This window comes from Mus musculus, chromosome 15 (genome assembly GCF_000001635.26).
Source record: "Mus musculus strain C57BL/6J chromosome 15, GRCm38.p6 C57BL/6J".
Taxonomy (NCBI): domain Eukaryota; kingdom Metazoa; phylum Chordata; class Mammalia; order Rodentia; family Muridae; genus Mus; species Mus musculus.
Genome location: NC_000081.6, coordinates 59613542 through 59624224, shown reverse-complemented (window position 1 = coordinate 59624224; position 10683 = coordinate 59613542). Strand labels below are relative to the sequence as shown.

The following is a 10683-nucleotide window of genomic DNA, read 5'->3' as shown; positions in this document are numbered from 1 at the left end:
GAATCTACATGGGGACTACCTTACCTGGCCTGGCTCCGAAAGACAGTCATAAAGAAAACAAACAACAAACGATGCTGGTGGTGATGTGGGCAAAAGAGAGCCCTTAGTCATTGCTAGCGGGACTGGAAACTAAGCTGACTGTGGAAGTCAGCATGTCATTTCTCAATACACAAAAATAGATATTCCATATGATCAGCCATCTCACTTCTTGGTATTTACCCAGGAGGTTCGCTATCAGCCAATCGCGGAGACACTTGCAAATCAATGTTTATTGCAGTACTGTATGAACAGCGGGATGGGTAAGGAAAATGAGGTTTATGTGCACAGTAGACGTTTTCAGGCATAAGCAGGAGCTGTGGAGATGGCTCAGGAGGCAAAGGTGCTTGTCCCCAAAGCCTGCCAAACTGTCCTCGGAACTTACGGAACTCACAGAAAAAAAAAAGTTATATGTACTGGTGACAACAGCAAGGCCAGCTGTCCCCTGCTGAGACGGAAGGTGGGGCATGCCAGCTAGGTCAGGGCACGAAGTATGGTGGGAACAAGGAAGCCCCTGCTAGGTGAGCACTGTGCCAACCGAGGTCTAGCTCTGGTGTGAGTAATCACCCACCTCCCTCCTCTTCTCTTACCTCTCTTTCTCCCTTCCCTTTCTCTTCCATTGTCAGGACCTCCTTTGCACCAGGCAAGGCCCCTGTGTAGAACGTGGCAAGGCTATCGCAACCCGATTGTCCAATAGGAGAAGCTGAGGATTATAAAGGCTGTGACGAGCCACCACCGTTGTCACCCAGCATTTATGTGAGTTCTGAGAATCTGAACTCCAGTTCTTATCTTTGGGTTTGTGTAGTAAGCTCTTTAACCAGTGAGGCTGAGATGGCCTTCTCTCAGCCCTTGGCTTTCTCTCAGACCCTTTTTTGAGGCAGGGTTTCTCTCTCTATGTAGCCCAGGCTGGTCTCAAACTCACAATCCCTCTGTCTCAGCCTCTTGAGTGTTGGAACTTTTGAGTGTATACCATGGTAGGTCCACAGCTAATGTCTGGCAGAAATAAGACTTTGGAGGGAGGAGGGAGGAAGGGACGGTTTCTCCCAATGTGGCTCTGGCCAGGCTCAAGTGACCGCCACTCCCTCACCCCTGCCGAGTAGCCGAGGCTCTAGGCATGTACCACCATATGCAGCTCAGAAATAAGTCTGTACCACTTGTTATAAGCTAGACCCGGGGTCTTCTGTATTCTCCTACCTCTCTGTAGAGGGGTCTCCAGGACATCCTAAATATCCCAAACATGTAATAAGTGGGACAAAGGAGAATCTCATTGTTTTGGACAAGCTTTTTAAAAAAAAAAAAAACAGCCTATAAAATGAGTGTCACATAAATGTATTTCCGTTGCCCTTATTTGAACACTTCCCTCTGGCTCCCCTCACACGTGGGCGTCAGTCTTAATAGGAAAACCATATGCCTTTGTTCCTTTTCAACTTTCTTTGCTGGCAAGAACACAGCCACATGAGGAAAAGGGGAAAGGAAGTGGGGGACGCATTAAGGAAGGAGGAATTCCAGCTTTGAAATAGGGAAGAGTTTCCGGATGGTGTGAGCTGCTCCCAGTGTCTGGAAATGCAAAAAAGGATATGTTTCAAATCTGGAAATCCTGGGGTCCCCTCCTCCCCACAGACTGGCAATGGCCCCTATGCTTCCTGTCCTCTTTGGCTAGTTTCTAATGCATCCCCCCTCCACCCAGGTGCAAGATGACAAGCATAGGGGTTTCCAGGCTAGCTCACTCTTCCCACGGGACCCTAGTGGTATTGACGTAGAGCAGACATAGCAGTTATGAAAGACTGGTTTGCCTTGTGTTCGTTTCCCTGGAAACAGTTCCCGAGATGGGGATGCTCATGTAGGAGGCGTGAGGAGCTCTTGGGAACAACATCCGTGGGGTGAAGGAAGTAGACTGGGTTAATGTGACTGCGACAGAGAACTCAGCAGAGGAGTTGGACCCTTTGCCACTCCCTTACCAAGCTTCTCCAGTAAAGTGGGAGGCTCTACCAAGAGCCTTAGGCAACGTTCCTCCCTGTTGGGGGTGGGGGGGGAGAAGCCCTGCTCAGGTCCTAGTGCTATGTATAGGCAGCCAGCAGGCGCCCTGCAACGTACTCCATGGGCTGGGCGCATGTACTCATCTCTTCTCAGGGCACAGCATAGCCTGTACTCTGCTCTTGGGCTCCAGCCAGTGATGGTTCCTTAGGAAAGGCAGAATTAGCTCCTGGACAGGTTCCTTACTGGCTTCCTGGGACAAACCGATGAAGAAGGTATCACCATACTAAATAGTAATCCTGAGACTTGTCCTAGGCCCTTCACAAGACCGACCGCACGCAGAGGTGTCCCTGTCTACCATCCCTGCTAGACTGTGAGCCTCAGGACAGAGCTCTTTCCATGCCGGGCACTTAGGTCTGTGTCCAGTAGAGGCAGGACCCTGGTCTCTGATGTAGGATAGCTGGTCCTACCCCACCGGCTCAGTTTCCTATCATTCCACAGTGATGTGCTATACTTCAATTTCTGATGTTTCCCTAGGCTTCCGCGAGGACCCTCGTTGGTTCCTCATCAGCCCTGTCATCACGGCTGGAGACCAGGTGTGGTGGGAGGCTAAGACCGAGGCAGGACAACTGCTCCAAATTTGAGGCAAGTCTGGTCTGTGGAGAAGTCTCAGGCCAGGAAAAGCTACATAGTGAGACACTGTCTCTGAAAGCCAAAAATAAAATAAAATAAAATAAAAAATGGAAGATGGAGGAGATGACTCAGTAAAGTTCTTGTGAGGTAACCGTGGGGACCTGACTCCTAGTCTCCAGCACACTACATTAAGGAAAAGTCAAACATGGTGGCACCCCTGTACACTAGTACTGGGGGGCAGGGGGCAACCAAGAGGAGGAGAAAGAGGAGGAGGAAGAAGAGGAGGAGGAGGAAGATGAGGTGGTGATGGTGTGTGTATGTCTGTGTCTCTGTGTGTGTGTATCTGTATCTGTGTGTGTCCCTGTGTCTGTATGTGTCTATGTTTGCATGTGTGTCTGTGTCTATGTATGTATGTATGTGTCTGTGCCTGTGTGTGTCTTTGTGTCTGTATGTATCTATGTATGTATATGTCTCTGTGTGCATGTGTATCTTTGTGTGTGTCTGTGTCTCTGTGTCTCTCTGTGTGTGTGTGCCTGTGTGTGTTTTGTGTCTGTATGTATCTATGTATGTATGTATATGTTTCTTCTGTGTGTATGTGTATCGTTGTGTGTGTCTGTGTCTCTCTGTGTGTGTATGTATGTATATGCATGTGTCTGTGTGTCTGTATCTCTGTGTTTGTATGTGTCTATGTATGTGTGTCTGTATGTGTATCTCTGTGTGTATCTGTATGTATGTATGTATGTATGGATGTATGTATAAAGAGTACGGAAGAGCTCAGGAGAGGGAACTGGAATCCAGCCAGGGCTTTCGTTTCTGAGACTTTGTTTGGTGGAATGATGAGAGCTGGGATGAGAGGCTACAGAGGACAGACAGATAGAAAGGGAAGGTCGGGGAAGGGCACAGCTGGGAGCTGGCCCTCAGCAAGAACACCGGCATCTAAACTGAATAACAAAAACGGTATGTTATTAGCTGACAGAAACCCAAGAGCAGCCCCAGCCTGGCTCAATCTGGGGCGGTGGTGATGCCCTGGCTAAGAAAGTGGTGGTGGCAGAGGCAGCAGCGGCAGCAGCAGCAGCAGCAGGTGATGGTTTCACCTCCCAAAGTCTGAATGGCTGGAGCTTCCTCAATCTTTTCAAGTCTTTGCCCATTTTGCATTTTATTGGTAACATTTTACAGTCTTTAACCGAGCACTCAAACCTTACTACAGAACATAACTCCCCATGAGCTTTCCACCAAATCCAGATCCTACTTCACCTCTTTCATTTGCAGCTCCGTATGTCTTCCTCTGATCAGCTACACTCTTTACACAGTTCTCAAACCCATTATTCACCTTCTTTTAACTTCGAAGTTGGCCCGAGGCTGGCATGGGCCCATGAGATCAAGGAAAGGGTTTTCCACTCAGTAATTTCCGTGGAAATTCTCTCTTCCTCCATTTTTTTTCTCTTGGCTCTTTATTGGCCCGCTTCTCAGCTCTTTCTTAGTGTTTTGACTCTGAAGAGGAAGTTGTGTGTTCTCAGGTTGGGTGACCCCTCCCACCTCCCCGCCCCCTCAAGAAGCAGCTTGCTGAATCTTCCAACTCTCTCCCCAAGTCAGGGCCTCCTGTGTGGTTTGTCTGTATTTATCTCAGTCTGAGGGGAAAGTCTCTGCTTCAAGAGTGGATTCAAATCCCTACGCATTCAAGTTGAGAGGCCAAAGCTGCCAAAGCGGCAGTGCTGACACGTTCACTGGAAGCTTCTGCTCACAAGTGTGGTTGGTCACCTGTTCTGTCGTTGTCGTCTTCGTCCTCATCATCATCTTGGAAACTGGGGCCAGGAGGGACACTTTCCCTGGCCTGTGTGGGTGGTTCCAAGGCTAGCCCCGCCTGATCCCACTGAACACTGAGTCTCGGGATAAGGGGCTGCTAATGGGGCCTGGCAGAGAACATGTACTTTCTCCCCGGGAGCCCACTCCCTTGTTTTAAGTTCTTATTTTGCTCTATAAGAGCACACTAGACAGAGGCTGGTACATGGCCTTGTACCGTCTGACTCCATGGCTACCCCAAGGCATTCGAAAGACCCTTCCACTTTTAGTTCACAAGGAGAGACTCACTCCTACCCTATGGCTGGTCATACAATGCTGGGAGATGCTACTCCAGAACTGTTAAGTTTCAACCTGGGACAAGTGGCAGAAGTGCTTATTTAACATATCGAAGAGTGCCTAGCCTCCAAGTTCTCCCAGCATCCCTCAGTCCTTACCCTGTACAGGGTATGGCTGGCATACCCCACCCTCAACTCTCCAGCCCAGGGGCTGGGCTCCCCCACCCCCAGGCTCTTGGCTATATAATCTAGACATTTTAGTTCCCTGCCCCTTGTTACCTCTGACCTCCAGCTGCTCCCCTCTCTCCCTTCCCTCCCCATTTCTCTACAGGGCTCAGGATCATGAGCACTCTGGATTCTCCCAGATGTTTCTGTCTCTGGCTATGTTCTTTCTCATATCTACAATAAACTTTCTCTTTCTCCATACCTAGGCACAGTCATGTCCTTTCTTTTGCTTTTTATTTCTTTCCCCATCCCCCCTTATTCAAGAATTCCAGTCCAGGCCCTGTTTTGTCCTCTGGCAGTTGGGATGGATAGTTGTGCAAAGATGATAAGAAACTGTTAGCAGGTGTCCATCAAACCTATCTTCTGAAGATTGTGCCTGCCTTGGTGCTACCGTCTCCTTCCTGCAGGGGGAAAAGTCCGGGATTACCCCTCCTGCTACACGTACCACTGTCCCTCTTCTCCCATCTGTCATAGAGCTGAGCTCACGGTGGCTTTTTGTTGTCCTCCTTGGCAAGAAAGGGGAGCTGTGCTGTAGCATCTTGCTCCGTCGTCGGTGGCTCTTAGATTCACCATAGAAGCAGACTTCCAGGCACATGTGACGGGTTTTTCAGATTCAGCTAACGCGCGGCTGGGGAAGACCCACCTGGGATGTGGCTGGCATCGTTCCATGACTGGGGCTCTGGAGTGACTCAGAAGGTGAGCAGCAACTGAGCGAGCCCTTGTTTCTCCTCTCGGTTTCCTGACTGTAGGTGCAGCTTCACCAACTGCCACACGCACACACACACACACAGACACACACACAGACACACACACATACACACACACATGCACTCGCGCCTGTAGCCACGCCTTCCCTGCCAGAGCCCCGAGCCAAAATAAACCCACCCTTCCTTCCTTCCTTCCTTCCTTCCTTCCTTCCTTCCTTCCTTCCTTCCTTCCTTCCTTAAGTTCTTCGGTCAGGTGCTTAGTCACAGCGGTGACAAAGGTAACTTAGACAGAAGTCACAGCCGAGTCCGTCCAGCCCCCCTCCCCACGCTCCACGACAAAGGTAACTAAGATGTCATAGCCGAGTCTGTCCAGCCCCTCCCCCACCCCCACCCCCGGATCCGCCCCGCGCTGGCCCTTTTCAGATTTGGAAATTTTATTAACTCTCAGCACAGCCTCCTTCCAGATTTTCAGTGGCTTACCTGCACCTGGATCCTTTTTCTTATGCTTCGGCCATTTTCTCATCTCATCTCTTCTTTCCCTTCTTTTTCTTTTCCTATCTTCTTGAAAACGGAGAGTTTTCACCTCACCGCTCTTTCCTAAACGGGCCACCAGATGCGTCTAACATTTCTACAGACCCTGGAGACTCAAGACAGAAATTGAGTATTCAGTGCTGTCTTTGGGTCCCTCTGCTGGGACCCCCAAGAAGACCCGTGTGCTCATTTATCTGATCTTTGTCCTTCTAATCCCTTTTTCTGGGGTGCAGCTTCTGGGCTTATGTTGGCTGATCCCATTTCTCCAAATCAGTTCTTTTTCATTGCCGAGTCAAGCCATAAAATATTTCCTGAGTACTGTATCTTGAAGAGTCCCATTGACCTGGAAACACAATTTGACCTTTCATAATAAACCTGAAAACGATCACATTTTGTGGAAAAGCACATTTATTATTTCATGTATACATTTATAAAATCTATTAAAATATTTTTTATATACAATTAACCTGTCTGTTTACTTTACTACAGCAAAATACCTCAGACAAGCTAATTTTATAAGGCAAAGAAGTGTATTTAGTTCAAAGTTCTTGACACTAAAAGAATTGTCAGAATGGGTCCTGCTCTCTCCCTGGCTGTGTCACCTCAATGTGGATAAAGCAGGAGGGAGACATCACATCTTGGGACATGGAAGCCAGAAAGAGATGAGGTACCCACAACTTCTTCTAAGAGCTAAAGACCTGCTTTACCACTTATTAGCTGTAAAGAACAGGATAACCATGCTACCAATCCATGGACCCAAAGAAGCCAAATAACAAGGAGGGACCAAAGGAGGATGCTTGAATCCTTCTCAGAAGGGGAAATAAAATAGATATGGAGGTGGACAGAGGGAGGGAACTGGGTGGGAGAGGGGGTGGGGAGGGGAGCAGAGAGGGGAACGAGGAGGAGGGGATCAGGTGTAGGGAGAGCAGAGGAGAGAACAGGAATTGAAGGGGGCGGGGGGGAGGGGGGACAGTGGGGGATATGGATGCTAGAGCCTCCACTTTCCAAAGCAGGACTCCCAGAGGAGAAATAAGGACAGCAACCCACCCACAAAACCTTCCACCCAAAATGTGTCCTGTCTAGAAGATGTGCAGGGACAAAGAGAGCAGAGGCAGAGGGAATGTCCGAGGAATGACTCACCAAATTTGAGGCCCACCCTATGGGCAAGCACCAATCCCTGACACTATTAATGATACTCTGCTATGCTTGTAGACAGGACCCTAGCATAACTGTTCTCTGAGAGGCTCCACCCAGCAGCCAAAAGAAACAGATACAGGGATCCACAGCCAAGAATTAGATGGAAGCTGAGGAGTCTTGTGGAAGAGTTGGGGAAAAGGACTGAGGGACATGAAGAGGACAGGGACTCCACAGGAGACCCACAGAGTCAACTAAGCTGGACCCTTGGGGACTCCCAGAGACTGAGCTACCAAAGAGCAAGTATGGGCTATACCTTGGCCCCCTGCACATATGTAGTAGAAGTGTAGCTTGGTCTTCCTGTGGGTCCCTCAACACCTGAAGTGGTGGCTGTCCCTGAATCTGTTGCCTGCTTGTGGATCCCATTTGCCTAGCTCAATGGGAGAGGATGCAGCTAGTCCTGCAGTGACTTGATGTGCCAGCCCTGCCCCCCTTCTCAGAGGAGAAAGGGGGGGCTAATACTGGAATGTAAAGTGAATAAATTAAAAAAAGGGGGGGGGGAGCACCACTTGCTAGAAAGCCACTCCAGTCCAGTCCTGATTCTTCCCTGCCTACCCTCAAGTTCCTGAAGGAACCTAAGGTAAGTACTGTACCAAGCTCTCCAGTATTTATCCGACTTTTTTTTTTTTTTGTTTTTTTTGAGACAGGGTTTCTCCGTGTAGCCCTGGCTGACCTGGCACTCACTCTGTAGACCAGGCTGGCCTCGAACTCAGAAATCTGCCTGCCTCTACCTCCCAAGTGCTGGGATTAAAGGTGTGCACCACCACCGCCCGGCTTATCTGACATTTTAAAGGCACATGACATCATCCTGACTGTTTTGAAGCAAGTTGATACTTTGCAATAGTCTTCATACATCCTCAGAAACTCAGGTTCAGGGCACCTGCTTTCTAAATGCAGGGTAGTGCTCCCACTGGACATTATAGCTGTGCTCCCTAGGTTCTGCCCTTTCTCTGTGTACGGTGTTTGACTCCACCTGGCTGGATACAGTTCCAAGAGGCAAGCAGAGTAGAGGACCACTCTTCCAAGCACAGCTAAAGGGCTCTTGGGTGAGGAGAAGCTTATGGAAGCCAGCTTAGGTCACCACTAGTCAGAAACTGAACTTGGCACTCGTCCCCTGAATGTCCAGCTGTTCCAAGAACAATTTGCTTCCCCAAACCTTGCTTCGCAGTGTCCATCTCCATAGAGCTGAAGTGAGCTACAGCGTGGTGTTGCAACCCCAAGCGCCACAGGGAACAGCCCACCCATGGCTTGCATGCACCCTCCTCCGTGGCAGCCCCTCCAAATGAGCCTGGTTTCAGTTTGTCCTCAGGTGAATCATAAGCTGCCAGCCAGCTGTCAGCGCCCCTTAGCTTGTTTTCCTTGGCTGGCATTATACAGCCTCCCTTGACATGTGCTCGCTACAAGTCACACGCTACTTCAAAGACAAACAGATCGGTGGGGGAAATAGATCTGTAGCTGCAAGGACTCCTGGGACTCAAGCTGTCTTCTCCTTGTGAAGTGCCCAAGGCTGGCAGGGGATGTCACCTGCTTCAACACAGGCAGATAGGGACAGATAGGGACATGCTGTTGAGCTCATGTTTACTGTTCAGGAGGTTGACTGGAACTCTCGACTGAGCTCTGATGATGTGACCCAGGGCGAGCAACACTAGGATCCCCAACATGGCATTTGTCCGGCTCAGACTTCTCATGTGAAACTCAGATGCATTGGTCAGCACAAACCACTCTTTGTGGAAGTCAGAGCTGTTGGCCGGCCGCAGTGGGGGTGGGGGTGGGGGTCTAGCACGGCTTGATGGCTAGCCAAAACTTACTTCCTGCTGGAATCGGGGCACTGTCAAGGGACTTCTTAGTTTCAGTGCTGGGTAGGGCGTAGAGGGAGGGTTGTGGGAGAGCCCTGGTGAGTAGGGAAGTTTTGGGCCCCCAGCCCTGCAAGAACCCTCCAGCAAACAGCCAGGAGGATGTTAAGTGTCTCATTTTAAAATGCCTGTCTGGAGCTAGAACTTGGTAGATTGCTTACCTAGCATTCGTGAAGCCTGGGGTTCCTTCCAGTATTCCTAGTAACCAACTGTGGTGATTTCACGTGTCTTATCAGTTAGGAGGAGGCTTTTCAAAAGTGAATTAACCTCTTTCAAAACAATTAAGCAAATAAGGCACAGGCGACAGAAGTCTCATGGGGACTCTTGAACAACTGGTGGTCAGGAAGCAAAGTCTTGGAGACTTCAACACACACACACACAAATATTAACTGAGCCTCGCTCTGAGCGGGTGGGTGACTGGAGGTCTCCATGAAACCCGAGCACTAGCTTCTTCTCTCGTCTCTGACAGAAAGGATGCGAGGGAAGAAAGCATTGTTCTGGCTGAGAGTTTTATCAGGAAGTATCTGCCCCCCATGGCCGGGAAAGCACAACACTGGGAAGGAAGCAGGCCCACGTGCCAGTGACTCCTACCGCCCAGGCTGGATTGGGAAGTAGGAAACACAGGAGGGAACCAGAAAATACAAACTTCCCCCAGCCAGCCTCCCAAAGCGCTGTCACTGAGTGGGAACCAAGTGCTCCAACTCGGGCCTGCGCAGGAGACATTTCCCATTCAAACCATAACACCTTTGCGCTTCCACACGTCCAACACGCATGACACCAAGGTTGTCTTCACCAAGACCTCACTCGAGGCTGGGCCCTGGGAGATAGATGGGAAAAGATGCTCTCAAGAGAGCCATCAAGCCCACGCCATACAGTGAAATCTTACCTGGCCAAGAGAGATCCATCAATCAAATTGGGAGGGATTCCTTCAATGCATACGGAATTTTTTTAAAGCAAAACAAACAAACAAACAAACAAAAGACAAAAATAGAAGTTAAAAGAAGATGGGATATCCAATATTTCATATTTATCTAAGGATCTTCAAAAAAATAGATTTAGTGGCTGGGCGTGGTTACACATACTTACTTTTAATTCCAGCACTAGGGAGGCATATGGATCTCTGTGAGTTCCAGACTAGTTAGATCCTGCTAGATCCTGTCTCAAATCAGCAAAAAATTATTATTTTATTTTATGGGTGTGCTTTGTTTGCATATGTAAGGGCACTGTGTATGTTCCTAGTGTCCTCAGAGGTCAGAAGAGGGTGTCAGATCCTTTGGATCTGGAATTACAGGTTGTGAGCTCCCTTGTGGTTGCTGGGAGCCAAATCCAGGTCCTTTGTAAGCAGTAAGTACCCCTAACCACAGGACAGCGGCTCCGCATTCTGGCTCCCTTGCCTTCGAAGAAAAGGTCTCACTCTATAGACTTGACTGGTCTGGAACTCTTAAAGATCTACCT

General features: G+C 49.3%; 1 long non-coding RNA gene across 2 annotated transcripts; it reads right to left on the bottom strand.

Annotated features, from left to right (window-relative positions):
- Window positions 1-249: 249 nt before the first annotated feature.
- On the bottom strand, window positions 250-6033 carry Gm36677. 2 transcript variants are annotated; one of them, XR_003951579.1, is made up of 4 exons: window positions 5430-6033; window positions 3974-5344; window positions 2131-2263; window positions 250-1593 (listed from the first exon to the last, which is right to left on the bottom strand). It is a non-coding gene; the product is annotated as a predicted gene, 36677 (long non-coding RNA). The 2 variants fall into 2 exon arrangements; XR_875371.3 differs by having other exon boundaries at window positions 3974-6033.
- Window positions 6034-10683: the final 4650 nt, after the last annotated feature.